Here is a 27,264-nt window from a genome sequence, read left to right as displayed (position 1 = left end):
ATATAAACTACTGTATGTAAAGAACAAAGTATTTAATAAGGTATTTCATTCATTCAGATCTTGGATGTCTTCTGCTTGTGTTCCCTTTATTTTTTTGAGCAGTATATATTAGGACTATAAAACCCTGAAGTTGTTTGGCGGGGAAGGGTCCTGTGAGTTGTAATTCTATCAAAGCTGCTGGGTAATCTTTTAGAGTTGGCTTCCCATGTCACCTGAACCTGGTCATTGGTTTGCTGCATATATGGAGTATACACAGCATATATACATGGCTTAGCCTTCTATATTAACTTGGGAAATTGTAGTTTATTCAGCTAGCCACTAGTTTGTACACGAGTATAGAAACTAAGCATATGTGAACATGTTAGTTGGTGAACATTCATTTTGTCTAGTGAGCTGGAAGGCATTTGCTTTCCCTGAACCGCAATCAGTCATATGTAATCCTGATAATTCTCATGAAATAATTACAGATTTCTGTCTGGTAGTCTTAATCTAAGTGTAGTACCAAAACTGGTGATCTAACTTCCTTTTGTGCTAGTATATTCTATTTGAAGGCACACACAGTGAAGTTACTGAAAAAACCATTTCAGGATTTACACAGTGCACCGAATCATAAAATATAATTAAACAGGCTCAGTCCACGCAATATGTTGACCCACAAATAGCAACAAAGTTTAAAGCTAACTCAAGCGTAGCATTGTATGCACTTGCAGTCCCAAAATCTTTAACAGAGTTGATGAAATATATTGGGTGAACCGAGCCATTTGCTCTCTGAACTCTGTGCATTGTTTAAATTCTTTTGTGCAAGTGAGCAGCTGCGGACAGGGCAAAACAAAAACAATGCAAGCAACATCCAAGCAGCACTTTGATATGCTTCAATTACTGCAGTACAGTTCCTGGAAGGATTGACTCAGATGCTAAATGCTGGATCCGCGTCTGCAGCCAAGGATAGAAACAAAGCCATTTTGAATAGGCCCACGTAGTTTACAATGACTTCAGGGCTGCGTGTTGCCATCCACCTCGGTTACAGCGATGCCGCGTGCTGACTCTTTTTCTATTGAGAACAGAAAGCTGCGGAGGGAAGGTGAGCAAGGACGCTGACGGGGAGCCCAGATCTGTAGGTTGCATATCGGTGAACATAATGAATAGTTAGCAGGCTGGGCTTGAAGGCCAAAACCTGACAGGCTGACAGGCACTGATTGCCATTTCCATAAAGGGCGCTATGGAAGTGTGAGTGATTGAGAGATTGATTGATTTGTTTTGCTGAGTCTCCTTTGTGGCCTCCTGGGTAAATTTCTGGCCACACCTCTCTGCCTCAAAGCACTTGCTCTGCCTGCTGTTGCTTTTTCCTTCTTCTTTTTTTTTTATTTGTGGGTAATGAAAATTTGTTATAAGCCTTCCCTTTCATCTGTACATGGCAGGCTGTCACACAGAAAACAAGCCATTCTGGAACCTTGCTTCTTTCCAAATTGCTAAATATTTTCCTTCAAATGGCTTCCCTAATGGGCCAATATAATAAGAGTGGCATGCTCTCTGCCCACGCCGAAGATGCCAGAGCATTTGTCCAGTGCATATGTATGCTCGGCACAATAAACTCGTTGACTTGACTGGCCGACACTGCAGCCTGCTGCCCATCAAAATCCGGACGGGGCATTCTGCATGCAAGGCAGGGAGGCTCCGATTTGCTCCTGCCTGTCCTTGGGGGAAAACAGATTTGTTCAATGAGAAGAATTGGGCAGCATCCTTGTTTCCGTTCCATAAGGTGGGACCTGATGGCAGTTGCAGGAGGGTTGCGCTAAGCACAAAATAAGCCAGGCGAGGGGCAACAGAGCTGGGCTTACTAATGGCTTGGCCTGCCTGGCCAGATTTTTATTGACTCCAGTTGCTGCTTTTCGGAGGGGCAGGCACCAGTGCTCCCCATGGCCAGCCGATCCGTGTGCTATATGCTAAACTGTTGCTGACCCACTGCTTTATGAGCCTAAGTGGTTATGCAGGAACAGAAGTGAATAGGTTGTGTGCGATAAGAAAATAATTTGCCAAAAACTGCGACAATAAAGAGGGCCTGATGGGATCTCTTATGGCATGAATAGCCTGGAGCAGCTGCAGATCTCTCTCTGCCTTCACAATTATTTTCATTTTTATAACAGCTAAAAGCGAAATATTGTCCAGAAGCTTTCATAAATGCAGCATTTCCATTGATTTTTTTAGTGAATGTAAGGAAGGAAGGAAGGAAGGAAAGGAAGGAAGGAAGGAAGGAGGAAAGGAAGGAAGGAAGGAAGGAAGGAAGGAAGGAAGGAAGGAAGGAAGGAGAGGGAGAGAGGGAGGCAGGGAGAGAGGAAAGGAAGGAAGAAAGGAAGGAAAGAAAGGAAGGAAGGAGGAAAGGAAGGAAGGAAGGAAAGAAGGAAGGAAGGAGAGGGAGGGAGGGAGGCAGGGAGAGAGGGAAGGAAGGAAGGAAGGAAGGAAGGAATGAATTTTTTTTTTTAGGATAAAAAATTGATCCTTTGCCATACCATAGCAATAAAAGTCAAGCTCTTTTTACAGGCTTTATTCTGAAATTATTTAAAGTCAGATCAGTACCTGATAATTCCAGCTGTACCCAATGTATGCCTGGACTGATTACGGTAGTTCAGTTCTCATGATCATGGAGATGCTCTTTAAATGCCTTAAAGACTATTGGATCACTTTGGAATAAGTAGAAATGATAATTTCAGATCTTTTTTTTTCTATCTTCCTTGGCATGCCAAGTAAAGTTGCACAAATCAAAACTCCTATGAAACTCTTTTTTTGTAAAGTAATTTTATTAAATGTTACAATTAAAAAGATAAATACAAAGTAAAAAAAATAAATAAAAAATAGTGCAGAAATGAAAAAAATTGATACGAAAATAGAAAGGAAAGAAGGCAAGAATATAATAAAGGAAAATAAAATATATTTAAAGAAATGACTTTTCCTTTGTCACAAGAAATATAAACAATTTAGTAATTTCATTTTCTCTTAAAATATAGCAAATGACATCTTCTTCCCATAACTTATATATAGATAAAGCCTTAAAGCATTATTGTTCAACCCTGAATAGCAAAAGTCCATTAGGTTTACTAGAGGTAACAACATATCCATTTAACCTTGATCAGATAAACCACCATTATATTCCTTTCTTTTACTTTTAATATTTTGATCTTTAATGTCTTCAAATAATGTACTAGAATTTAATTACTTTTCATTTTTTCTTTGTCCCTTTTCACTAAATTCTTCAAAGCTTTAACAAGTTTCTTTTGTAAATCCAATATAGGAAAATTATAAAGGTCATTTTCTTGGTTTGTTATTTATATATCCCTTTTAATTATTAAGACATCAGCTGGTTTCTTTTGTATGTCCTGTGTAGCATCACGGAATATTCCATATCATTCTTGTAGGCTGTTATTTTTAAATCCACTTTCAGATCTTGTTTGGTAAAACTTGTTCCTTTTTCATAACATCTTTCAAACACAGTCTAACTACAAAGGCAGAAAATTCTTAAAATTAATTTCTGGGTCCATTGTTCAAAAATATCCTTCAATATGTCCAATGTTAAAATACTTTGCTTCATTCTGTACTAGTAAGCCAAATGTAAATATTCTCCTTTAATTGTAATCTTTAGTTCATTCTGGTTCCCTCCTTCAAAATCTTGTCCTACCATTTTTTAAAAAGAGAGTTCAAAAGAAAAGCATTTTCCCATGGGAAGGATTATTTATAATTAATTGCAAAATCTTATTTCAAATCCATCTGGTTCCTTAGTCTTTTTGTAACATTCCAAAGTCAATGTTCTAACCATCTTTTTGCTGTTTATTCTGAAATTGTTTTCAAAAATCCCTTAAACTTGTATTTAATACTATTTTTTTTTTTACTAAGGATTGAAGGGAACTCACCTGGTACTGTAAAACCTGTCAATCCAAAGGTTCCTAATAGCTGAAAAGCAGTTAACAAGCAATTCCCAAAATTGATTAAAAAAGGAAATATGTGAACCCAGTGTCCTTTTAAAGGCACATGCTGTGATTTGAGCAACATGGATATTCTTTCATCTTCCAGAGTTCTAAATCCTGGACTGAAAGGACTAAAGCCCTTTTATCCCTAATTTTGAACAACTAGCAAAATTAAAGATCCCAAACTTGCTATTTATTCTTTAAAGACTACACATATGATCCTCACTTAATGATGACTCATTCAATGATTGTTTAATGTTACAATAGTGCTCAGCGACATATGATTGGTCCTCATAATTGTGGCTGTTGCAGCATCCCCAAAGTCATAAGATTGGGCACTTGGCAATCTGATCACAATTACAACAGTTGCAGTGTGTCTTGTCATGTGATTTCCATTTGCGACCTTCATTGCCAGTTTCTGATAAGCAATGGGGAAGCTGGTAGATAGAAATTCTCAAATGGCAATCATGGGAAGTTGCACTTTATGATGGTAACTGGAATTGCCGCAATTACTGTATCTTTCGGACTATAAGACATACTTCCCCCCCAAAAGTGGGTGGAAATGTCTGTGCGTCTTATAGAATGAATATTGTGGCAGCGGGAAGGGAGTTGGTGTGGCGCCAATCAGCCTAACACTGCAGCTGCCTATCGCCGTGATGGCCTGTTCACCGTGGCTCATTCGCCGCCGATCACACCAATCAGCAGAGAATGGGCTGTGCCGAATGGGCTGTGGCAAACAGGCTGCGGTGAATGGGCCATGGTGACCAGGCCATGGCAGTGGCAAATGAGCAGCAGTGGCAAATGGCTGGTGGTAGCGAATGGTCCATGGTGAATGGGCAGCAGTGGTGGCGAACAGGCAGTGGCCATGGTGAATGGCAGCAAATGGGCCACAGCGAATGGGCCAAAGCAAATGGGTGCGGCGAATGGGTGGTGGCGAATGGGTGGCGGTGGTGGCAAACAGGCAGTGGTGAATGGGCCACAACGAATGGGCCACGGCAAATGGGCAGCGGCAAACAGGCAGCGGCAAACGGGGTGGTGGTGATTCCTGCCACCTAGAACAGCTGATCAGCTGTATTTAGGGAGACAAATCCAATCACCAATCAGCTGCTTGGCAGTGAAGGCCCCAGTGTTTCCCGTCGGCAGCGGCAGCTGCAGCAGCAGCTCAGGTCAGTTGACTGGTGGTGGGTGCAACAGAGCAGAACCCTGATGAGCCACATGCTGGGGCTGCAATAACGTGCTGAAGCTGATCAGGCTGTTTGCAGTTTGCTGCAAGGACGAATACCGGATGGATGCTGGGAGGCAGAGGCAGATTTTTTTTCTTGTTTTCTTCCTCTAAAGCTTATAAGTGTGTCTTATAGTCCAGAGCGTCTTATAGTCCAAAAAATACGGTACTCTTGTAAGTTAGTGCGGTCATGTTACATTGCACTTTATGACCATATTGCTTAGTGGCAGAGTCCCAACTACTATCATTATGTAAGAACTACAGTACCTGTATTATTATTAATATATGCATTATTGTATTAGCATTCAATTTAGTGCTTTGAATAATTTATTATTTGTTTCCTTAATAGGCTGGTCCCAACATCAAGGGTGAAGAATTGTATAAGAATTATATGCAGCTGGATGTAAACAGACCTCTTTTTATGTATGTTCATGAAATAAAAACTCCCTTTTTAGGACCCTGTAATCCAGGGTGTCAAACTCGTGGCCCACGGACTGGATGTGTCATGTGCTGGCCATACCCATTCTGGTTTAGCAAAGGGTGTAAAAGTCACGATACGTCATGTGATGACAACATGACGCCATGAGTTTGACACCCCTGCTGGAATCCCTTAATTCGGGATAGAGTCAGGATGACTGAATGGAGCTGAGCATTTACTGGCTGGATGTCCTTCCTGATGCCACATGGAGTTTGAGCAGTAAAATGAGGACCCAGATTGTTGGGGACAATATACTGACTGTAGAGAGAGCTATAAAGTACTGTGAAACAGTATATACATCCAAATGCTATTGCTATTATGAAAACGGATGCCACGAATGAAATGTCTGAAAAGACAAAGTAAATTATAACTAACTTTACAATCAGGTATGTCTGAAGAATCAAAAGTCTTGGAATAAAAAATGAGAGCGCGAGGAAAACAAGGTAGGAGGACATACAGAAACTGAACAGAAGAGACCATGCAGAAAATCAGCAAAGCAGTGGTGAAAGCCAAATTTTTTTACTACCAGTTCTGTGGGCGTGGCTTGGTGGGTGTGGTGTGACTTTGTGGGCATGGCTTGGTGGGCATGGGAAGGATACTGCAATTCCCACCCCACTCTAGGAGAAGGATACTGCAAAATCTCCATTCCCACCCCACTCTAGGAGAAGGATACTGCAAAATCTCCATTCCCACCCCACTCTAGGAGAAGGATACTGCAAAATCTCCATTCCCATCAGGGGTGGGTTCTAACTTTTTTTACTACCGGTTCTGTGGGCGTGGCTTATTTTGTCGGTGTGGCTTGATGGTCATGTGACAATTATTTAAGATTTAGCAAAGGTACTGGTCTACCAGGCTTTTAACTGCTTGCAGAGCTGTACCATTTATTTTTGCAGGCACTGATCTATTCATATATTTTTGCAGGCACTGGTCTACCCATTTATTTTTGCAGGCACCGGTCTACCCATTTATTTTTGCAAGCACCAGTCTACTCATTTGTTTTCTTTTAACACTGATCAGCTGTAGGGTGGCCCTTGGAAGCCCGCAGCAAGAGTTTAAACAGTTTTTTTCCCTCTAGCCATCAGCTGGGACTCAGCAATAGATTGGGAGTGGGATCAAATAAAAGGTAAGAATAATGTGGGGGTGGGGTGGCAGGGTGGAGAACCGGTTCGGTGATGTCATATCGTCCGGCTCAGTGGAACCGGGCTGAACTGGGAGGAATCCACCACTGATTCCCATCCTACCCTGGGGCCAGCCAGAGGTGGTATTTGCCAGTTCTCTGAACTACTCAAAATTTTCGCTACCGTTCTCCGAACTGCTCAAAATTTCTGCTACCAGTTCTCCAGAACCTGTCAGAACCTGATGGAGTTCACCTCTGCAGCAAAGGATCCTAATGTAGAGAAGAATAACAAAGTTGGTGAAGGGCTTGGAGGCTAGATCCTATGAACAGCAATTAAAGGAACTTGCGTGTTTAGCCTAAAGAAGGAAAGGCTAAGATGAGAGATGATAGCAATCTTCCAATACATGAAGAGATGTGAGAGGCAGAGGGTGTGGCTCTATTCTTCAGAGTACACAACGATAGATAAGAATTAATGGAAGCTTAACAGAGAGGTCCAAACCTCAAATAAGAAGGAATGTCCTGGCTGTGAAAGCTATTAAGTAATGGAACAGCCTGTCTCCATCAGTGGAAATTCTCAAGAACATATTGGTCAGTCCATGATGTTCTGAGGATTCCTGTATAGACAGGGGTTTGGACTTGAAATCTTCCAAGACCCCTACCAACTTTATAAGTCTATGATACTCTAGGAATGTTGTATTCTTGAAGGGAGAGAAAGATCAGCCAATAAAAACTAGAACATAAAACTCACTCCACACAACTAACACTCCCAGCAATTCTGGTAGAATGGGACAAGTTTCCGCAATGCAGGGAAGTTGGAAAGTAGGGCATACCTAGAAGAAAAAGAGAAAAACAATCAGTAACAGATGTGGGTTCCAAGCAAACTAGCAAGGTGGAAGGCTACTGTAGGTGTCTGCAATGCAGAGAATGAACTATTCACTTTTCAAGGCCCACACATCTGGGTAGGATCAATGAAGCAACAATTACACAACCTTCAGTAGGGACTTTCATTTCATTAGCTTGTCTTGGGGGTAAATACAGAATGTTGGAAACTTTCCAATTGGTGTTCATAGTGGATTTGTTAAGGCTTTAAATGATTTAAAATGTTTTTACCATGATTTCTTGCCACTTGCGTTGAAGTGCCCTCTACAGAATAAACTGCCAATAGACTAGTCTTCTATCTCATGATTATTAATATTTAGGTTAAATTTTTTTCTCAGCCTCCCCACAATGTCTTACACCCCTCAGAATTCCTATAGCACTTTGATGCCAGAGAAGCAAATCCTCTGAAAAGAAGAAATCCTACAGAGATGCCAGGAGCAGTGATGAGTTCAAAAAAGAGCAGAGGACCAGAACCCAGTTCTCAGCAAAATTCAGAACAACACATTCTTCAGAAGAAAAGGACTAACGTGCTGGAAATATTTCCCACAAGGATGCAGAGAGATTGCAAGCCCAGAGACACCAGTTGGGCACAGCAAGTTTTACAGATACTTCTTAAACTTGACACATGGCTGTCTAAATGCACATATTGGGGAAGGTAGAACCAGAGATGAGAAATCAGAGAATTTCGTGGATTGGGAATGTCAGGAGTTACTTACTATGTAAAATCCTGTGATGACAAGATAGGGAACAATAAAAGCAAGGTGAAGATGCCTTTCTTGTCCTTGCTTATCAAGGAACTCAATTGCAGAGAGTGATATTAATCACCCTGGGGTCTATCCAACCCCAGACATCTTGGAGGAAACAGTACGTAAGAACTCATAAGGTTTGCACCAAAGCAGTAGCCCTAAACTGGATTGATGCTAAGAGCATAAATCGGGCCTTGGTTTATATTTTGCAAGTCGGAGAGAGACTTAGTCCCTTTTTCAGCAAAATTTGAGAGAGACCCAATCTTAGTACACAGGTAATCCTTGATTTATGACTATTTGTTTAGCTACTATTCAAAGTTATGATGGCTGAAAAAAGTGACTTACAACCAATCTGCGCACTTACAACAGTTGCATGGTCATGTGATCATGATTCAGGGACTTAGCAATGATCATGCATTTAGTCATGTGATCTCCATTTAGGACCTTCCCAGCTGGCTCTTGACAAGCAAAGTCAGTAGGGAAGCCAACAGGGAGGTCATAAATTGCAGTCATGTGATGTCTTGCTTAACAATGGATTTTTGAATGATCTTAAGATGTACCATTCCAGGAGTCAATGGTTATATCACCAGGGATTTGATTCCCAGCATGGGAGTTCCAGATTTCTAGGGGAATGAAATAAAATGATGGTGCTCTCTGAACTTCCTTGTTTAGTTGCAGACATTTCATTACCAAACTAGGTAACAGCATCAGTGTTAGTAAGAAGTGGGGTTTTTCTCAGTTTATAATATGATAAACAAAATATCATGGTCTCCTATCTTGATACCCAAAGAAAACAAAAGTGCTGAGCACTTATGCTAGAAGTATGCTCAGCAGAATATGCAGATTTTTATAATCTTGCTACCCATTCTAACAGGCAGAGAAAATATAGATCAGCATATTGAAGGCTTTTCTCAGCAGCCCCTTAGCAACATAAAACCATTGAAAAAGAAATGGTAGAACTGCAGACAGCTGGGGTAATCTAAGGCAACTGGAGTGATTGTGGATGCTAATATGATTCTGTAAGAGTACATGGCTCTCACTGATGGACTTGCTTTTTAACCCTGAATTGCACTTATGGAAGGACATATTTCTTGTGGACTATAGAGAATAGGTCAATTTCTTATGCCTTGCATCAATGTTCTGTTAGCGAGGCTAGAAGAATTACATGGAGCCTGGTCCATTTCCATATGGGTCCTAACAAAAGGACACTGGTAGAAAGATGTAAGAAGAAGTCAACATTCATCATATAGTGTGGGGTGTATGAATTTAATATACAACCACTTGATCTTTAGAAAGACTCTACAATCTTCCAAAGACCAAATATGGTGCTCCAAGGTATAAATGGCTTTGCTATCATATGTTAGATAATATAGCATTTATCTAACATTTTCCAAACTTATTCCAAACAATTGGTGAGTGCCAAATTACTATCAAGGTGACGAAGGGCCAAATTGGCCTAAATCAGATAGTCTATGTGGGATATTGGATGGGCCATGGAACTTCTGACAGCCAATGTACAGGCTAACCAAGAACTACCTGTCCTTAGAAAAAAGATAGGTCCAATAATTATTTGGGCTAGCTGATTACGATAAGACCTTTGCACCCAATTATTGTTATGCCGCAGCACAACTGAAAGCAAAACCCCAGTATGGTGGTGTGATCCCAGGAGTGCAAGATATTTGGTCAACTAAAAAGCAATCTATATTTCAAGCTCCAGATTTGGCAAACCATGCCAAATTCCTATTCCTTAGAAAGTGGCATTGGGGCAGTGTTAATGCAAATATACAGACTAGCTTCCACATCTACTGGCATTTCTGAGTAAGAAACAATTGGAGAGAGAGTCCCATTGGATTGTGATGGAAAAAGTATGTCATGCCATTGCATACACTGTTGAGAAGCTACATCACTTCATGTAGAAATTTGATGTGAAATCAGAAAAGCAGCACTGAAATGACCAAAAGAAGCCCAGAGCAGAAATTTGTGCACTGGAATCGCAACCTGAGGGAATATAAATTTAATATATTAAAGAGTAGATGGACACAATGGTGAGTGTGTTAATACAGAGATCCATTTGAGGAAGGCAGTGGACTATGGATGACTGGGGGCAGAGGAAGATACAGTAATGGAAGGATACCACTTATGTCACATTTATGTGCTGCCTGTTTCCATAGGCCATAAATAAAGTTTCAAGCTTTAGCCTGATTGTCTAATTCATAGATACTTCTAGAAACCCTAGGGATTACAGAAAAGTACAGTCTTCTTTTAAAAGTGTCTCTCTCTCTCTCTGTGTCTGTTGGGGGGGAGGGTAGTTTATGTGAATGTCAGCCTACATGCCAGAGAATCTCTGACATTCAAAGCTGCAGACTGAGTCATCGCTCTTCACACATATTGCTGTGTGCTCAAAGCTATCTTCTGTAGATATTCATGCAGGAGGCACAGCTGTTATGGGGAGGGGTTAGGGTGGAGGGGGGGGAGCAACCACACTGATGTTAAAGCTGGGCTGGTAGGCACATGGATTCAGTACATGAACCTTTCCTCTCCAGTGACTTCTGTGCCTTCTTTTCCTCTCAGCATGTCAACAAGCTTCTTCTCTGAGCAGGGGAATATGTGGAGGCCCACATGCCTCAGAGACCTCCCTGAGACTTTGGCCTCCTTTTATTTATTTTTCAAAGATACATTTTTATAGCCTGAAAGAAAGCGCTGGTGAGACGGCAGCAGATGTACCATCTCAATTTACTTGCAATGCCTTTGGGCTCCAAGATGAGAGGGGCTGCTGCCATGGCTTTCCCAGCATTTCTCCTTCCAGAATCGGATTGCCCACCGCTGCCTATCTGAGCTGCACTTCAGAGGAGGCAACCCGGGAGGTGATAGCAGAGGCCAACTTGCCTTGAGCCCCTGAGCACCTGCTGGTGCCCCTGCATGAGTCACACGGTTGGTTTAATTAAGTATATGCTTTGTCCTTCAGCATTTCTCTTTCTGTGCCATTTATCAGCTTCATCAGGACTCTTATATTTCAGAGGTGGGCAACCTTTCTGGGTCAATGGGCTTATGTTGAATGTTTAAAGAGAATTATGAGAATATATATACTTTTATTTTATTATACCACTGGCTACCAAGTCTTTTGGCAATAAATAGGGTGAAAAATGAAAATAGAATCAGGGTTCTTAAAAACAATAAAAAACAAAATAAATAGTACTTAATTTAAGAGATTTGTTTTTAAGGCTTTTAAAAAATATATCCTGTATACTGCATGCACTCCTAATTAATAGGAAATTAATAATAGAGCATTGCTTTGCAAGAGGCTAAAACTTGATATTATGCTTGTAGCCTATCGGCCAAAAGCTATCAAAACTGGATGGTACTTCTTACTGTTTTCAGGAAATGTGCAGGGTTGGTGCATAGTACAGGTAGTCCTTGACTTATGACCACAATAGAGCTCAAAATTTCTGCTGTTAAGTGAACATTTGTTAAGTAAACATTGCCCCGTTTTACAACATTTCTTGCCACAGTGTTAAGTGAATCACTGCAGTTGATAAGTGAGCAACACGGTTGTTAAGTGAATCTGGCTTCTCCAGATTTGATTTTGCTTCTCAGAAGGTTGCAAATGGTGATCATATGACCCTGGGACGCTGCAATGGTCATAAGTATGAACCAGTTGGCAAGTATCTGAATTTTGATCATACAATCATGGGGACGCTACAAAGTTTGTAACTGTGAAAAACAGTCATAAGCAAGGGTGAAATGCTCCCGGTTCGGACCGGATCACCTGATCCGGTAGCGATGGCGGCGGTTGGTTCGGAGAACCGGTAGCAAAAATCCCTGCCCCCCCCATGCCCAGCTGAGCCGCACAATCATCAGAGCATTGTAAGCCGCCCTTAGTCTCCGGAGAAGGGCGGCATATAAATCAAAAAAAAAAAAAAAGAGAGAGGCTTTTTTTTAACTTTTAAAAGCATTTTTTCTACAATTTCTTCGGCCGAAATATGCTTTTAAAAGTTAAAAAAAAAAAGCCTCTGATGATTGTGCGGCTCAGCTGGGATCGTCAAAGGCTTTTAAAAGAGTTTTTTTCTTTTAAATGCCTCTGACGATCCAAGCTGAGTTGCTTGATTGGCAGAGGCATTTAAAAGAAAAAAAAGTCTCTGCCGATCAGCCAACTCAGCTGGGATCATCAGAGCCTTTTGAAAGCATTTTTTTACAGCCTCTTCACTGAAGAGGCTGTAGAAAAAATGGTTTTAAAAGTAAAAAATAAAATAAAATGGCCACGCCCACCCAGTCACATTACCCTCCCCCCTCAAGCCCGCCCACAGAACTGGTAGTAACAAATTTTAGATTCACCACTGGTCATAAGTCACTTTTTTCAGTGCCGTTGCAACTTTGAACGGTCACTAAATGGACTGTTGCAAGTCGAGGACTACCTGTATAATGCAGGTGTGATAGTGATGAGGATGATAATCTAATTTATATCTTTTCTATCTTACCTTTTCTATCTTACTAACAAATGTTAGATGAGAAAGTTGTTTGACCAAAGCCATGCTAGCTAGCAGTGTTTCAGGTAACAACCCTGGAATATGAAACATGGTGGAAGAAAATGTAGGAGGACTAAATGGTAAAGAGCATAAATCAATGAATGTTGAACAATGATGAAGGAAGATTAAAATACAAATATAGTTTGTTTATGGCGTAAAATATTGTGCAATTTGTCTGTGAAAACAGCATGTGTTGTATAGAACTGATGGAGAAAATGATGGTTATACATAAATGGGAAAAAACTAGCAGATTTTTTTGTGAATCTCAGTAGAAAATTTATTAAAGATAGAGAAATAGATGGAGAATTGTTAAAGTGAACATAAATTGCTAGGCAGGTAATAATAGTATATGGACTATTCTGAAGAAGGAATATTTGTTGAAATAGAAACTTCCATATGTCATGGAAGTGATAGTAGGCTACATCAGGACAAATCTAGAAGTACATTTGATACAATGGGTATAGGTATTTCAGAAGTAGGTATGATAAACAGGTAGAGATAAGTAAAAAATGAATGGGGATCGAATTAATGTAGTTGAATATTTTTTAAAACTAATATAAATAGCAGCCTACACAGCACATGACTCAAATACAAAAGTGAATGACATGAATAGAAGAATTATGTAGAAGACTGAATCACAAATATGTGAGTGAATGGTTTAAGATGAAGTAGAAGGCAAGGAAAAGTGTTTAGAGGGAACTGCTGACATCTTGAAAAGCAATTTGCTGAAGGGTTTAAAGAACAAAAGGCAGTGCATGAAGCAATGCATGAATGAAGTAGGAGGAAGGATGGCTTTCAAACATACAAATGTATAGACAGGTATAGTGAATGGTTTAGTGTCAACTAAATTTAGCTGTATTTATTTCTCTTTTTTCTTCTTTTATACCTCAGATTCTTTGGCTTTTTTCTTGCTCTTACCTATACTTGTCATAACATTTCTTGCTACAAAAAAGAACAGCATGATGAATATGTATATATGTGGGGGGAAATGAAGAAATAACTTAGGCTCCTTAAGTCGATTTATTTATTTATTCATGTAATTATTATTAGACTTCTATACTGCCTACCTTGCCAAGGAGACTCAGTTATTGGGTTAGATGCAGATGAGCTGCCAAAAACTAAGTCTCCCTCTCAAAGATTCTCAGTGTTCTTTCCAGGGACCTGGAGCCTGTGAGGTTCTGGATGGGAGAAAATAGTCTAAAGTTGAATCCAAGTAAGATGGGACTCATGGCTTGAACAGGAAGTAGATACTGAGACCAGAGCTGGTACATCAGTTGCAGCCTTACCTAATGCAGGAAGACTTGCCTATATTGAATCATGGTCTCATTGTCATCTAATTAGACTATTGCAGTATGCTTTACATTGGATTGTTCATAATAATTACACTGAAACTACAAGTGGTCCTAATAAAGGAGAATAGTTGTAGCTCAGGGTTGACATGAGGGGTCCTTGGTGCTCTCTGCACTTGCTTGGTTTTTTTTTTGCAGATCTAGACTAGCACTGATGGTGTTACCTAGTTTGGGTAATGAAATGTCTGCAAAAAAACAAGCAAGCTCAGAGAGCACCAAAGACCCTTACAAATGGTCCACAATATGGTGGCCTCTGTCCCCTTTCTTGCTCTTGGCATTAAGAGCACATAAGCCCCAATTTTCAGACCCTTCACTGATTGAGAATTGGATTCCAGGTACAATTTAAGTTGCTAGTTTTGATATATAAAATTCTTTACAGTTTAGCACTTGGGTATCTTCAGGATCATCTAGTCCAACTAGCATTCATCTATGCTATTTGGAAAGCATGTTCCTTTCCAATCCAAATTCTACTTTATCCTATAGGTGCTGCTTCAATATCTTCTCCTTACTAATGACATAGCAATTCAGTTCAAGGAGAACATGATCATGAAAAGTCAGATAACTGTAATATTATTTTAAATATATTTATTTCATTAGGGTAACAAATAAAAATACAACATAGCACCAAAATTTTGAACAGATTGCCCAAAAATTCAAATGCTAGCAGACCACACATACCAACTATCCACTGCTAGTTGTACATCTGAGTACATCTGATACTCAGATTTTTTTCAATCATCCTTTTTTCCAACCTTCATGCAGAAAAAGACTAACAGTTTTTGATGATAGCTTCTAAATGCTAGGAATATAGCCAAGCGGAACATATGTGTACATAATGAGCAATGATAGGCCTAAAATCACATTAATAATCTTGCGAGTTTCAAACCAAAGTCAAAATAATGGATAAGTCCAGACCACTACATGGCTTCTGAACTGTACTTCTAACAGTAAGGCAATTTCATCTAACCTTCATTAAATATTCTATGAAACTTTCAATTTACATGAAATGGAATGCTATGTTTTATAAACCTTGTTCTAAAATCAAAATATATTAATTTCACAATCTTTCTGCCTTCCACTAACTCACATAAACAGAGCACACAAGCTCATTATTGAAAGTTTGCATAAATATTTAACATCAATTTTACAAACTTCTATAATTTCTTATAAAACTAGTTCTGCCAATTTAGGAGTGTCCATTAATTCCTTCAAAGCTTCCAACAACTATACAACTTCAGAAGCAGTAATTCATCAAGATCATAAGCCTAAGCAAAAATGCTTGAGTTAAATAATCTTTTAATAATCATATGTAAGTAAATCAAACTCTGTTTAAAATCTACAGAGGTTTTAAACAGCTACATTAAAACATTATTCAAGGAAAGAAACAAATGGGTCACCGAACAATCAATCCAGACTTGTCATTGGAAGCACAAATAACCAGGTTCAAATTATCACACTTTCAGGCAGATTATATAAATAAGACCTAGCTCTTTGGAGAAGACTGTAAGGAGCAAAGGGTTAGAGAATTAAAGAAACAGAGTTAAAGAAAGAGAAAAAGAGGATAAATAGCAGCAAGGTAGATGGATTCAATTAGACATCAATATCATGGTAATGCAGAAGATCTTTGCCTCATGTGGTTTAAATATATTAGTTATGCAGAGTCAAGACATAATAAAAGTCTACTATCCCATTTGAAGTTGCTAGATAATTTGATTAAATAAGGTTATTTATATTTTCATTTTATGTTTTCCTCACTGTATCAAATAAACATAAAAATTTTAAAAATATAAAAAATGTTACTGGCAACATAAAGTAAATTTAAAAATAAAAATAAAATTAAGAACATTTTAGAGATAGAGAAGTTTGGATATGAATGTTTTGCAGAAATGCTGATGATGTATTCTTGGAAAGAATTATGTGTAGCAGACTCGAAAAGTTGGCTCAGGATGCCAACTTTTAGCCTTTGAACTGACCCTTTATTGGCAGAGAAACAAGACTGCATAGTAAGATTCTGTCCTGTCTAGTTCAACTTGTGTTTTAAAAAATTATTTATATTGGTCTTTTTACTATTACTTTATTTTTTTTATTTTTTATTTGATTTATATGCCGCCCTTCTCCGGAGACTCAGGGAGGCTTACAATGCGTTAAGCAATAGCCTTCATACTTTTGTATATTTATACAGAGTCAGCTTACTGCATCCACAATCTGGGTCCTCATTTTACCTACCTTAGAAAGGATGGAAGGCTGAGTCAACCTTGAGCCTGGTGAGATTTGAACTTGCAGTAATTGCAGGCATCTGATGTTAATAACAGTGCTTTAGTCTGCTGCGCCACCAGGGCTCTAGAAAAGTAGATATTGTGGTATTTAATTTTTTGCTTAAATATATTTTTGCATGGTTGTTTTGTTTTAAGCTTTCTTCCTTTACCTTTTCCTTTCTTTTTAGTTTTTATTGTTTATTTTCTTTTTAGTAATATGGCTTCTTTCTGAATAGTTCAGGATGAAATAATCCTGCGAGTTTCAAATCAAAGTCAAAATAGTGGACAAGTCCAGACTACTACAGGGCTTCTGAACTGTACTTCTAACAGTAAGGCAATTTCATTTTCAATCATTATAGTGTGTACCTAAAAAGTCAATGGAAATTATTAAAACAGAGAATATTATACATGACTCTGGGTAGTTCACAAGGAAACATGAATATTACACAACACTAGTTATGGACTAGTTGTAATCAAATAGTACTTTTAAAACTATTTCCTTACCATTTCCTTTTAATCAGATATTTTTATAACTACAGATGGAGAGTTAACAGTATCAGTCAAGAGATACTATAGACCTGAGATGGCGAACCTATGGCACACGTGTCCGAAGTGGCACGTGGAGCCATGTCACCTGCATGTGCAGCATCACCCATTCCTCTTCCAGTCTCTGGTGTGCATGTGCACCAGAAACCTGAAAGAGTAGCTGGCCATTGCTGTTGTGGCCCGTCAGCGGCCTGTGCAGCTAGTAGCTGATTCCGACAGCAAGGAGGCTGGTGTGGTGCTGCGCCAGCAGCCTGTGTAGCTGGCACTCGAGTCAGACAATGAGGAGGCTGGAGAATATGTGGTGCCAGAGGCGGGGATTCAGCCAGGGCCTTCAGAACCTCCAGAAGCTCCCATAAGTGAAGAGGAAGAAGAGGAGGAGCCTCTTCTCGATGCACGGGTGCGCAGAGTTGCCAAAAGGCAGGAGTGGTTCCTCAGGAGGAGGTCTCCTTGAGAATAAGGCTTGGGGCTAATTGGCCACTCCCTTAGCCTATTTAAGGAAGGACGACGACTGAGGCAATTTGCAGGGAACAACTTCATTCACTCTCCTTCGCGTCCTGATCTTAGTTCTATTATCAGTTTCCTGCAAATTGCTTCTGGGCTTTCTGCCAACCATAGTAAAATTACGATTATTTATTCTTTGGATTCTTGTAGGCTGTTAAGAAACTTAATTAACAGCCTTTATTTGAAAAAGACTGATTTAATTTATTAAACTAAGGTTTGTACAGTCTTTGTGTGTGCTGTGTTCTTTGGGGTCCATAGCTGAGGCAGAACAGTTGCGCATGCGTGCACTGGAAACTGGAAGTTCATTTTTGGGCACGTGCATGCACCCTGGGCAGCTTCTCTTCCAGGTTGTGGCCCAGACTAGCGCACATGTGCTTGCTTTTCGGCAATCGGTGCTGAAAAGATTCACCATCACTGCTATAGACTATTCTTACATTTCACACTTAACATAAAGTAAGAAACAGAAAAAGTGGTGGAGAAAACACAAATGAGGTATAACTGACTAGACAATCCTGTGAAACTTTGGAATGACGATGGCAAGGATCAGATAAAATATTTGTCTGGGAAAACTCTTTATGCACCCCTAAGGCCAAAATCATGGTATCGTACAATTGGAGCAGCCACAGACTAACCCATTGCTAAAAACAAGAATCTTAGCTAAAGAATCCCCTAGAAATATTGATCAGACTCTGCTGGATCAAAGAGCCTAGATAATTATCCTTATCATCAGGCAAAGCAAATGTCAAATAAGCATCTGAAAACCATGTGACTTAATTTTTCTGTGACTAAATTTGGTCTGCTGTACTATATGAATTGCATCCCGATCCAACCCTGCCATACATTTCTGCTAATATCAATTATATAAAAATTGGAAAGTTTGAAATGGAGATTTTTGAGTGAATATCAAGGAGAAATCAGTCTTTTGAGAGATTATAAGAGGAAAAATAATGAAAAATATTGTTCAATATTTATCATAGAAAATAGTAATATAAATAATACATTTTATGACAATTTCCCCTTATCCTTCTCTCTTTTGTTGTTGTTGTTCCTCCTTTCTCTTCAATAAATATCAGTAAAGGTTGTTGTGACTGGTTGCAAACCTTTTATTTCAGACACCATCACAAAATGACCTGCAAGATCTTCCCTCTTTCTTAGTTTTAGGATAGGAGGAGTGACCCGCTGCATAATAAGATCAGTGAAATTGGTTAGTTTGCAACCAAAATAAGCTCTGATTTCTTAAACACTTTCTAATCTTGGGGACCCAATGCACATTTTAGAATGTGAACTTTGAACTGACCCATTTTTCTTCAACAGCCTTTGAATCCTTTTAACGACTCAACTTAGCAAGCAGATTTGAGCTTCATCGCGGCAGAACCCAAATCCACTTGTTTAAGAGGAAAATTTTTCTGTTTATGCTGCAGGCTAAACAAGTAGGTTTACCTAGGGTCTCTTGTTAAAATGAGCCATCTGTGGCAGCTGTGGTAATTATACCAAGCCCACTGTACCTTTCAAGCAGAGCTCTTAAGTTTGCCTTGAAACTTTGAAAAACAAGATGAACAACTGTCAAGAGGCTCGGCAATATCAAGATGTTGCCTTGTTATTTTTAAAAATCTATTCTGTGCATTATATGTCATTTGGAAATTCAGTTAGGGTTATTGTATATGCAAAGTGAGCAAACAACATGAAAACATTCCTATGGCTAGCAAAACATTCAATCTATGCCAGTGGGCAAGTTACCTGTATTCACAGCTGTCTGGGCAATTTAAGTGCAACATTCAAATATTATAATTTGAAGGCATTTCCATAATATGTTTCCAAATTTCTTTTAGTAACATATTTATTAATATTCATAATTAATTTTATCAGGATCATCCCTGCTTAGCATAATTAGTAACAGTGTTTATAGACAGCAGCAGGCTATAAATGACCAACTTTCCAGAGCTGTGAAACTCCCTCACTCAATTTTGCTTGAAGGTATGCATTGTTGAAAACCCTGTCTGTGTGTGTCTCTGTGTTTCCCCACTCAAATATTGTAAAGCTTAAAATATTTGGGGGTCAGTTACAAACATATGCCTTATGTTTTCCCTGGATATTGCTCTGGCACCTTAATTTAAGAATTCATTTTTATTTTGGAAAAAGCAGCTAAACTAAATGCTCAAAAAACCTATTGGGGACAGGAATGATGGCATGGGGAAATACAATCAAGCAGAAATATTTTTGTTTCTCCTTCACTAACTGAATTAAAGAGAGCTATGTGGCCTCCAATAATTAAGTTAAAAGTAGTTGCTCTTGAGTTGGTAGGAGCCAACTCAAGCCAGGGTTTACTAAATCTGTGGGACCATTCCTCCTAATTTACAATAAACACTCTCTCTTCTTTGGTACCTAGCTTCCATTTCCAAAGCCAGTCTCTCTCTGTTTTTTAAAGCATCTTTTGTTAGAGAACTAACATAATTTAATGATTAAAGATAGGCCTGGGGAGGCCAAGATTGAATTGCTCCCTTAGGACATAAAGTTTTGTAGTTAATTTTGGCTTACTTCTTATTCTAACCCAGGGCTTTCAGTCTTGGCTACTTTAAGGCTTGAAGACTTCAACTCCCAGAATTCCCAAGCCAGCTCTACTAACTGGGAATTCTGGGTGCTGAAATATTCAAGCCAAGGTTGAACATGCCTGTTCTAACCTATCACACAGGATTGGTGTTATGTGGATAACTGAGGAAGGGAGTTCTATGTATATGCTCTTTTCAGGTGGCATATAGATCCAGTGGACAAAGAAAGAACTAAATGCTGTCCTTTGATAAAGTGTTAAGACCACCACAGGATACATGTAGAGCAGAGCTTTAGTTGCTTTACTTTTGATGGAATTTATGAGGGACACATCCTCAAAGGCAGGGGTGAAATGCTCCCGGTTCGGACCAGTTCAGCTGAACCGGTAGCGATGGTGGCCACTGGTTCAGAGAACTGGTAGCGATGGCGGTGCGAGGCTCCGCCCACCTGCCCAGTCATCGTTACTTCCTGGTTTTAACCAGGAAGTAAACTGTTTTTTACTCTCTGTGCATGTGCAGAAAGGTTTGTGCATGCGCAGAGGATCCAAGCACGTACACTTCTGAACCAGTTGGGAAGGTAAGTAGATTTCACCCCTGCTCAAAGGAAATAAAGCAGCTGTGTAACAGCTCCTTTAGGGTGGTGATTTCTAGCCTGGGATCTAACACTGGCCAACTGGAAATAAAATTTTTACTCTGACCAGCTGCCAGAAGTCTTGCCTCATATCCTAGAAAGGAGTACCTGGACACAGGCCTGATTAAGTTTTTTGTACTCTTGCTATTTCATCTGACTCCCAGATTTGTTAAATCTTGTATCGGCTTCATTGCCTGGCTGGTTGTTGTTCAAGTGGGAGGAAAACTTAGCAATTCCTGTCTATAAAGTACAGTACAAGAACTCCTTTGAGGAAGACATTACTTTTGTTGAGTCCTTGCACTTACGATGAAGTCCTCGCACTTACGATGCGCAGCCCTGATTGGCCAAGACATATGGATTTGCCAGCAGGAGAATACTGTCTTCCCATTGGTTACTTAGTTTGACAGCTAAAGTATAAATAGCTGTCAAATGCCTAAGTTGCTGTTCTGTTTCTCATAAGCTTCTACAGCTGTTGTTAGCAATAAAGAGTTCCTGTTTGATCTTAACCTGGTCTCGCCTCAGTTAATGGACCCCGGGTTGCCCTACAGAGCACTGGCAATGAAGGTGGGATCCCAGGCGTGAAGAGACAGGTGGATCAACAGCTGAAGTCACTAGCGCTAAGCCAAGGCGCTAGCTGAGTCACTAAATAACGAGACGTCGTTTTAAATAAATTCCTCACAGAGAAACAGAGCCCATCCTTATAAGAATGGCACCTCCAACATTCGCTCCCTTCAACCAAGCCACAGAAACCTGGAATTCGTATGAGGCTCGGTTCGAGTGTTTCCTGGAGGCGAACGATTACACAGGGCTGACCAGCAGCCGAAAAAAGGTGCATTTCTTAAATGCCTGTGGTCCCGAGATGTTCGCTGTTGCGCTGGTCCTGCTAGCCCCGGTCCCTGTCCAGTCAGTACCATGAGAGGTCCTGAGGGAAAAGCTCAAGGGCCATTATGAGCCCACGCCATCGCGCATCGCTCGCAGGTTTGCTTTCAGGCAGATTCTGCAAGCTGAGGGAGAATCTGTCAATCACTACATTGCCTCCCTCAGGACCGCCGCCTTGAACTGCGAATTTACCGAACTAGAAGACTCCCTACTGGAGCAGTTCATCTGCGGCGTGAGAGACCTGAGGGTGCAACGCCACTTGCTAGAGAAGAAAGATATCACCCGTGCGACTGCCATAGAGGAGGCTCAGGCTTGCAAACTATCAAGCAAGTTCACCTTAGAGATTCGCAAATCACAAGCCGCCACTCCTGTCAGTAAGCCCAGCACTGTCCACTTGGAAGAGCTAGACCCTGAGGTAACTGAGGAAGAGAAGGACGAAGTTAGCCACCTCAAAACCTTCAAGGGCAAAAGAAATACCTCAGGCAAGGACTTCGCAGGGTCTTCCTGTCAGAGTTGCGGCGAAATGCATCCCAGGGCGGCTCGTCGTTTTAAAACCACTATCTGCCACAGATGTGGGAAAAAAGGGCACTTGCAAGAGTCTGCCAGGCTAATCTGCAAAGCGCGCAGCCAAAACCCCTCAAGAAAACCGTTCCAAAAAATAACGAAGCCGGGCGGTGACTATTTTGCCATTTCGAGGGGTAATAACGTCCCTGCAGTGTCTGCCCACCAAGCCAAAATCAGCCCCAACAAAAAAATTTACATAACGGTGACAATTGAAGGAGCCCCCTGCCGAATGGAGGTAGACACGGGATCATCCAAATCCCTGATCTCCTGGAACACTCTGAAGAAGGTGGCACCAAAAATGCATAAAAGCGTGCTTCAATCATGCCAAGTGCACCTCAGAGACTATCAAGGGAATGACATCCCTATCCTGGGTGGCGCCAAGCTCCTGGTGGAACACAAGACCTTCACAGGCAATCTACCCCTGCTCATCGTACGAGACCCTCTGCCCAGCCTGCTGGGGCTCGACTGGTTTGGCGCCCTGGGGCTTGGCATAACTGGCATCCATTCAACCAATCCAGATAACTTTGAGGACATCATGGCCGAATTCTCAGACATCTTCAACAATGAATTGGGTAAATATAAGCGATCACCCATCTCCCTCAATTTAGATCCCCCATTAGGCTAAAGCCCAGAAGGGTGCCTTTTGCACTCAAGCCCCTGGTTGAAAAAGAGTTAGACAAGCTACCCATCAAGCCAGATGGGTCAATCCGCATCTGCGCGGATTACAAAAGTACCGTCAATAAGGCGCTCCAGGCCAACCCGTATCCAGGGCCGTAGTGCAACACCTTTGCACTCATTGGGCAAGGGCTCCATTTTTGCCAAACTGGACATGGCGTAAGCCTATCAGCAGCTCCCTGTGGATTCTGCCACAGCTGCAGCCCAGACCATTGTTACCCACCGGGGGGCATTCAAATGCCGCCGCCTCCAGTTTGGCATAAGTGTGGCCCCAGGCATCTTTCAGGGCCTTATGGAGTGACTCCTGCATGGGCTGCCAAGAGTCGTTCCATATTTTGACGACGTCCTCATCTCTGCCTTAAGCCAGTCAGAAGTCAAAGACAAATTGAGAACAGTCCTGCGCCGTTTCCAAATGGCTGGACTCAAGCTCAAAAGAGCAAAATGTAGGATAGGGGTGCCCCAGGTAGAATTCTTAGGTTACTTGATAGATGCCACTGGCATACATCCCACACCAATGAAAGTCGCTGCCATCCAAAGGGCCCCCACCCCTACCAACAAAACAGACTTGCAAGCTTTTCTCGGTCTCTTAAATTTTTACAGCTCTTTTTTGCCCCACAAGGCTACAGTGGCTGAACCCCTGCACTGTCTCTTGGATAAAAAAACTCTCTGGTTTTGGGGCCCCCGGGAAGCTGATTCTTCTACAGCTGTCAAATCCCTTCTGACATCCGAGGCTGTCTTGGTGCAATACACTGACAGCCTTCCCTTAGTTCTCGTTGCTGACGCTTTCCCCTTCAGGATTGGGGCCGTCCTAAGCCATGCCCTCCCTGATGGCACAGAAGCCCCCATTGCATTCTATTCAAGAACGCTCTCCTCCACAGAGCACAATTATGGCCAGATCGACAAGGAAGCACTGGCTGCTGTGGCAGCCATCAAGCACTTCCATGATTACCTCTATGGCCGTCCCTTCACCTTGGTCACAGACCACAAACCTCTCTTAGGCATCCTTGCTGGCAACATACAAACGCCCCAGTCCTCTTCCCCCGCATGACGCGCTGGGTCGAATTCCTAGCTGCATACTCTTATTCTCTCATTCACCACCCTGGCAAACATCTGGCCCACGCTGATGCCCTCAGTTGCTGCCCCTTGCCCATCTCTGTATATGACCCCCCTCCAGCATCCCAAGTTCTCCTCATTGAGTCCTTACACCTACCCTTCTCGCTTCTGACGTTGCAGCCCACTCTGCCAAAGACCCCACCATTCGCAGGGTTTTAGACTGGGTGCGCAGGGGATGGCCACCTGGGAATGTAGGTCCTGAGTTCAAGCCATACCACATTAGACAGAATGAGCTGTCTGTACAGCGAGGGTGTTTGCTGTGGGAAAATAGAGAAGTGGTGCCTGCCAAACTCCAGCAGCAAGTTTTGGAGTCCCTTCATGAGGGGCACCCGGGGATAGTTAGGATGAAGTCATTAGGGTGCAGCTACGTCTGGTGGCCAAATTTTGACCAAGTGGCCGCCCTTTGGGTCGCAGGGTGCCAGCCATGCCAACTATCCCGACCAGTGCCCCCGCTGCCCCAGTTAAGGAGTGGGAAATTCCAAAGTTGCCCTGGTCAAGAATCCATGTGGATTTTGCCAGACCATTCCATGGGCAAACCTTCCTAGTGGTGGTAGATGCCTACTCAAAGTGGGTGGAGATAGTCACCATGGCATCTACCACATGTGCTGCCCTAATCAGGGCACTACAGAGACTCTTTGCCACCCAGGGGCTGGCCGATGTCATCGTCTCGGACAACAGCCCGCAACTGTCATCCGCTGCCTTCCAAGTCTACCTGGCAGGCCACGGGATCCGTCATGCCAGGGTGGCACCATTTTGCCCTGCCAGCAATGGCCTGGCAGAGAGGGCCATGAGGTCAGCCAAAGAGACCCTCTCACATTTTAACCATGGGGACTGGTCGGAGAAATGGCCCGCTACCTGTTGGCGCAGCATGTAACTCAATGCCCTTCTACCAACAGGAGCCCTGCAGAACTTTTAATGGGCTGACGACTCCGCACTGACCTCAACTGCCTGCACCCATCCTACTCCCCGGAAAAGCCCCCAGACTCAACAGGCCACCACCGCAGCTTCAATGTGGGCGACCCCGTCTACACCCAAAACTTTGGGGGCGAACCAAAGTGGCTCCCCGGGACTGTCGAACAAAACACCGGGCCCTACTCCTACCAGATCTGGCTACCCGATGGCAGACTCTGGCACCGCCATCTGAATCAAGTCAGAGCCCGAATAACACTCAGGCCAGAAAACACAGCCGGCCTGGATGACCACGCAATAGTTCCAGTCCCTAACTACACACCTGCAGTCCCTAACTCAAACGTGCCACCGGAGTCTGACTTACTTGGCGAACCAAGCCAGCAGCACGATGACGAGGCCGACTCCAGGGTTCCAGAAGAGTTGCTGGGAGTTCCGTCGGCAACACAGGCACCTCCTACTTCTCCAGCCGCCGCCCCCGAACTGCGTAGGTCTAATCGGATGCGCAGGCGCCCAGCATACTTGGCCAACTATGCCTGCTCCATCCAAGGGGGAAGGGGTGTTGAGTCCTCACACTTACGATGAAGTCCTCGCAGTTACGACACACGACCCTGATTGGCCAAGACGCATGGACTTCCGGCAGGAGAATACTGTCTTCCCGTTGGTTACTTAGTTTGACAGCTAAAGTATAAATAGCTGTCAAACGCCTACGTTGCTGTTCTGTTTCTCACAAGCTTCTACAGCTGTTGTTAGCAATAAAGAGTTCCTGTTTGATCTTAACCTGGTCTCGCCTCAGTTAATGGACCCCGGGTCGCCCTACAGAGCAACTTCTTACAATAACTCCTTTGAGGAAGAAGAACTCCTTTGAGGAGGACATTACTTCTTCTTCTGATGTCTTGTGAGAACATGTTCTTATTGTGAATTTTGTGAATTGTGAATTTTGACATCAGCTGTTGAATGGTCAAATAGGGATGTGATGCTCAAACAAAATTGCAAGTAAGTATTCAACCACTTGTCATCATTTAAGCACTTTAAAATCTGTTTTTCAATATGTTTTGGTTACAGGTTTCCACATAATATCAGGTGGAATCATGTTTAAGCAAAGTTTGTACAGTTTCACCTCAATTAAAGTTATATCGAAAGAGAGCCCATATGCTTAATGTGTTGGATTAGAACTGGATAGGTTTAAAACCAAGTTCATCTTCAGAAATGAAAGCCAATTGAGTGAAGTTGGCTCTCAGTACAGGATATTTGTGATGATCTTGTAGTTGTGAGAATAAGCTTTCAGAAGTACTGTGTACACTTAATTTTACTCCTATGGGAAAAGGCTATATAAATCTAATAAATAAAATAAAATAAAAATGTAGGGCCTGCAGAATAGCCTGTGTAAAGTAGATGTTTTTAACTTTCTGTGACTATTGTTGTCTTTTGTTTATACTACATGTTAAAAATCATTTTTAAAATTTAAATGGCTGAATAAGAATTATCCATTGCTAATGAGTTTAAAAATTTAGTAGTGGGAAAAATAGCATCCATATTTGCTAGCTTCTGTACGGGGGGGGGGGGAAACCCCTTGTTATGCCATTTCTCTATCAGAGTTAGACCACATGTTGATTTAGCCCAATATTCCTGAGAAGAGGAAGAGAAAGAAGATAAAAAGAACAGAAGAAGTAGAGAAGGAAGAATGCAGTTTCTCGCCTACAAAAAGATTTCCTGTTCCTAATTAGCATTCTTATTCTTAAAATGAAATCAAGCTTACAAGTGAAGGTAAATACATCCTTAAGCTCCTTATGACTGAAAACCTATAGTTTTTCTGGCAATGTTACAAAAGAAGTTTGGCATTGTGGCTTTCTGTGTTTTTTTTTTTTATTATTATTATTTCCCCTTTTTCCTTTCTCAGCCTAGCTAGTCTAGCTCCAAAGCATGTCAGATGGGAAAAGCTACTGTTACATTTTATCAACTTCACAACCAAGGAGTCTGTAGACTTGGAATTAATATATTCCTTAAAGACAGTGGCAATTTTAGCACAAATCATGAAGAAGCTCTGCAGTAAGGATTTTAGGAAATGTACCAGATCTGCATATGTCCCTCTTCTCTTCTAATTCTATTGGAGGGAATGCTGGAAGGAATTATTGTATCCCATTTAAGCAGAAAAAACTTCTGTCCTATGCAAAACCTGGATATCTGCATGCAGATAATGTAGCAAGATAATAAAGTATAATTTACCTCAGTGCAAAAACGAATACTTACGTTTTATCCAATTGCTTACATGCTCCGCATTTTTGATCAAGGTATTGCATCCTATATTCTTCTATAGAACGAATTTCTTAATTGATTCCAGATCTGTGTTAGATCATAACTTAATGAACAGCCATAATTGA

The 27,264-nt window shown here is 41.4% G+C and overlaps 1 long non-coding RNA gene across 1 annotated transcript; it reads left to right on the top strand.

The window, feature by feature from the left end:
• The first annotated feature begins 836 nt into the window (after nt 1-836).
• On the top strand, nt 837-7,944 carry LOC148114895 (uncharacterized). Its single transcript, XR_015732901.1, has 2 exons — nt 837-1,081; nt 5,528-7,944. It is a non-coding gene; the product is annotated as an uncharacterized LOC148114895 (long non-coding RNA).
• Nucleotides 7,945-27,264: the final 19,320 nt, after the last annotated feature.

The sequence above is a fragment of the Pantherophis guttatus genome, chromosome 3 (assembly GCF_059756535.1).
Source record: "Pantherophis guttatus breed Tessera chromosome 3, ASM5975653v1, whole genome shotgun sequence".
Classification (NCBI taxonomy): Eukaryota; Metazoa; Chordata; class Lepidosauria; order Squamata; family Colubridae; genus Pantherophis; species Pantherophis guttatus.
The sequence above is the reverse complement of the archived record's forward strand: the minus strand, read 5'-3'. Positions and strand labels throughout refer to the sequence as shown.